Raw genomic sequence first — 5399 nt, forward strand, 5'->3', positions numbered from 1 at the left:
GGTTTCTGTGACACAGTCCAGCATTTGTACAGACACAGAATGTGACAGAACAGTTTTGATGCTGGCTGAATTCAGATCTAGTTTTATTTCCATTTCTATCAATAAGTATTCTTTAACCTACATAACTTGATTTTTGATTAAAACAAAATGTGTGTATGATCTCAGTTCTTTATTTTTATCCTAAAAGTTTTTCAGAAACTGAAAACACAATGTTGGACATACTGGTGTTTTAATAATGGAACTCTGTTTAATGAATATGTTTTTGCCTACAATCTGTCATCAGATCTGAAGGTACCAGGTTTCAGGTCAGTATTTCAGTGATCAGCTTTTGTATAATTTCCTCTCAGCCGCTGGTGAATGAGGCTAATCCATGTATGAATCTCAAACTGAAGCAATCCAGCGGAGATTTGGTAAAAATAGCCGTGTCTGAACAGAGGCCTTTGTGTGGGTCTTTATGTAACAGAAGCTGCAAGTGCTTTTGTCCACAATATGAAATATTGCTAGTGTAGAGCAAATACATAATCACCTCAGTTCCACAGATGGATGCTCACTGGGGAATGAGCAGAAATACTCTCTGTTTACTGCATGTATTGAGTGTGCACTTTTTCATCCTCTAGCAGGCCGGTGAACTGAGAGTCACTCACGTGCAGGACAGACGTGGAGCGCGGCCAGCAGTACAGCTGACAGATGCAGCACAGAGAATCCCCTTACATGTGCTGCTTACACTAATACACACACGGCAGCCAACACAAACTCACAGCAACTCACTTACAAAACATCACAACTGACATGCTGTTCTGTTCATACAGAGAAATCTCCACATAAAACACTAATCACATATAGAGTATTACACTCCAGTCTTCATCAGAACACAGCTGTTCTTGCACAAAAGCATCAGGATCCCATTGTACGGCTGCGTACTATAGTAACAGTGTGTGTGTACTATACTGCTGCGTACTATAGTAACAGTGTATGTGTACTATACTGCTGCATACTATAGTAACAGTGTGTGTACTATACTGCTGCGTACTATAGTAACAGTGTGTGTGTACTATACTGCTGCATACTATAGTAACAGTGTGTGTACTATACTGCTGCATACTATAGTAACAGTGTGTGTGTACTATACTGCTGCATACTATAGTAACAGTGTGTGTGTACTATACTGCTGCATACTATAGTAACAGTGTGTGTGTACTATACTGCTGCATACTATAGTAACAGTGTGTGTACTATACTGCTGCGTACTATAGTAACAGTGTGTGTGTACTATACTGCTGCATACTATAGTAACAGTGTGTGTACTATACTGCTGCATACTATAGTAACAGTGTGTGTACTATACTGCTGCTTACTATAGTAACAGTGTGTGTACTATACTGCTGCATACTATAGTAACAGTGTGTGTACTATACTGCTGCATACTATAGTAACAGTGTGTGTACTATACTGCTGCGTACTATAGTAACAGTGTGTGTACTATACTGCTGCGTACTATAGTAACAGTGTGTGTACTATACTGCTGCATACTATAGTAACAGTGTGTACTATACTGCTGCATACTATACTAACAGTGTGTGTACAATACTGCCGCTTACTATAGTAACAGTGTGTGTACTATACTGCTGCATACTATAGTAACAGTGTGTGTACTATACTGCCGCTTACTATAGTAACAGTGTGTGTACTATACTGCTGCATACTATAGTAACAGTGTGTGCACTATACTGCTGCATACTATACTTGTGTGTACTATACTGCTGCATACTATACTTGTGTGTACTATACTGCTGCATACTATACTTGTGTGTACTATACTGCTGCATACTATAGTAACAGTGTGTGTACAATACTGCCGCTTACTATAGTAATAGTGTGTGTACTATACTGCTGCATACTATAGTAACAGTGTGTGTACAATACTGCCGCTTACTATAGTAATAGTGTGTACTATACTGCTGCATACTATAGTAACAGTGTGTGTACTGTACTGCTGCATACTATAGTAACAGTGTGTGTACAATACTGCTGCATACTATAGTAACAGTGTGTGTACTATACTGCTGCATACTATAGTAACAGTGTGTGTGTACTATACTGCTGCATACTATAGTAACAGTGTGTGTACAATACTGCTGCATACTATAGTAACAGTGTGTGTACTATACTGCTGCATACTATAGTAACAGTGTGTGTGTACTATACTGCTGCATACTATAGTAACAGTGTGTGTGTACTATACTGCTGCATACTATACTAACAGTGTGTGTACTATACTGCTGCATACTATAGTAACAGTGTGTGTACTATACTGCTGCGTACTATAGTAACAGTGTGTGTACTATACTGATGCATACTATAGTAACAGTGTGTGTACTATACTGCTGCATACTATACTAACAGTGTGTGTACAATACTGCCGCTTACTATAGTAACAGTGTGTGTACTATACTGCTGCATACTATAGTAACAGTGTGTGTACTATACTGCCGCTTACTATAGTAACAGTGTGTGTACTATACTGCTGCATACTATAGTAACAGTGTGTGCACTATACTGCTGCATACTATACTTGTGTGTACTATACTGCTGCATACTATACTTGTGTGTACTATACTGCTGCATACTATACTTGTGTGTACTATACTGCTGCATACTATAGTAACAGTGTGTGTACAATACTGCCGCTTACTATAGTAATAGTGTGTGTACTATACTGCTGCATACTATAGTAACAGTGTGTGTACAATACTGCCGCTTACTATAGTAATAGTGTGTACTATACTGCTGCATACTATAGTAACAGTGTGTGTACAATACTGCCGCATACTATAGTAACAGTGTGTGTACTATACTGCTGCATACTATAGTAACAGTGTGTGTACAATACTGCTGCATACTATAGTAACAGTGTGTGTACTATACTGCTGCATACTATAGTAACAGTGTGTGTGTACTATACTGCTGCATACTATAGTAACAGTGTGTGTACAATACTGCTGCATACTATAGTAACAGTGTGTGTACTATACTGCTGCATACTATAGTAACAGTGTGTGTGTACTATACTGCTGCATACTATACTTGTGTGTACTATACTGCTGCATACTATACTTGTGTGTACTATACTGCTGCATACTATACTTGTGTGTACTATACTGCTGCATACTATAGTAACAGTGTGTGTACAATACTGCCGCTTACTATAGTAATAGTGTGTGTACTATACTGCTGCATACTATAGTAACAGTGTGTGTACAATACTGCCGCTTACTATAGTAATAGTGTGTACTATACTGCTGCATACTATAGTAACAGTGTGTGTACAATACTGCCGCATACTATAGTAACAGTGTGTGTACTATACTGCTGCATACTATAGTAACAGTGTGTGTACAATACTGCTGCATACTATAGTAACAGTGTGTGTACTATACTGCTGCATACTATAGTAACAGTGTGTGTGTACTATACTGCTGCATACTATAGTAACAGTGTGTGTACAATACTGCTGCATACTATAGTAACAGTGTGTGTACTATACTGCTGCATACTATAGTAACAGTGTGTGTGTACTATACTGCTGCATACTATAGTAACAGTGTGTGTGTACTATACTGCTGCATACTATACTAACAGTGTGTGTACTATACTGCTGCATACTATAGTAACAGTGTGTGTACTATACTGCTGCGTACTATAGTAACAGTGTGTGTACTATACTGCTGCGTACTATAGTAACAGTGTGTGTACTATACTGCTGCATACTATAGTAACAGTGTGTGTGTACTATACTGCTGCATACTATAGTAACAGCGTGTGTACTATACTGCTGCGTACTATACTAACAGTGTGTGTACTATACTGCTGCATACTATAGTAACAGTGTGTGTACTATACTGCTGCGTACTATAGTAACAGTGTGTGTACTATACTGCTGCGTACTATAGTAACAGTGTGTGTACTATACTGCTGCATACTATAGTAACAGTGTGTGTACTATACTGCTGCATACTATAGTAACAGTGTGTGTACTATACTGCTGCATACTATACTAACAGTGTGTGTACAATACTGCCGCTTACTATAGTAACAGTGTGTGTACTATACTGCTGCATACTATAGTAACAGTGTGTGTACTATACTGCTGCATACTATAGTAACAGTGTGTGTACAATACTGCCGCATACTATAGTAACAGTGTGTGTACTATACTGCTGCATACTATAGTAACAGTGTGTGTACAATACTGCTGCATACTATAGTAACAGTGTGTCTACTATACTGCTGCATACTATAGTAACAGTGTGTGTACTATACTGCTGCATACTATACTTGTGTGTACTATACTGCTGCATACTATAGTAACAGTGTGTGTACAATACTGCCGCTTACTATAGTAATAGTGTGTGTACTATACTGCTGCATACTATAGTAACAGTGTGTGTACAATACTGCCGCTTACTATAGTAATAGTGTGTACTATACTGCTGCATACTATAGTAACAGTGTGTGTACAATACTGCCGCATACTATAGTAACAGTGTGTGTACTATACTGCTGCATACTATAGTAACAGTGTGTGTACAATACTGCTGCATACTGTAGTAACAGTGTGTGCACTATGCTGCAGGTTACTCTAGTAACCGTGTAAACTGTACCCAAGGTTGCCATAGTAACAGTGTGTGCTGGTGTGAGTGGGTGTGGCCTCAAAGCTTCACCAAGGTCTGAGCTGGAACAATGGAAGGAAACAGCCGGGCCGTTAATCTCACACACACACACACACACACACACACAGTTACAGCACACTGCCTTTAGTTGAAGTCGCTGAAGTGAAAAAGCAAACAAAAACAGGAAGTCAGGTTGCATTTGATCTGTAAAGGAGAACTGAGGGCTAAAGACACGTTACAGTATAAACACAGAGCATGAGAGAAGAGTGCGGATGGACTGAAACAGATACGAGAGAGAATATTCAGATGAAAAAGTTATTAAATATACAGTTATATTTACAGTATGTTTCAAAGCAGTTTTACATGGAATTGCAGTGAGCAACACAAAGCTGAATGAAGGGGAAACTCCTTAAGATGTTCAAGTAGATGAGGAAGAAAGATCAACATCCTCCCAGCTGCCACATATTTAAACAAATATTATTTATCTCTCATCACTGAATCAACCTGAAGACATTCATATATAACAACAAAATTCATTTTTTATGGGTTACATATTTTTTTAAGGTAATAATTGCAGGTTGACATTTTCACAGTGTACACACTACTGATTGTTGTAATGTCGAGGTATTTACATACAATTAAAAAAAATTACTTAATGATAATAATGAGCTTCTTCGTGAGGATCTTGCAGAGGTCACGGTCAAACTACCTGGCGCGTGACACACACAC

Source organism: Barbus barbus, assembly GCF_936440315.1.
Source record: "Barbus barbus genome assembly, chromosome: 25".
Lineage (NCBI taxonomy): Eukaryota > Metazoa > Chordata > Actinopteri > Cypriniformes > Cyprinidae > Barbus > Barbus barbus.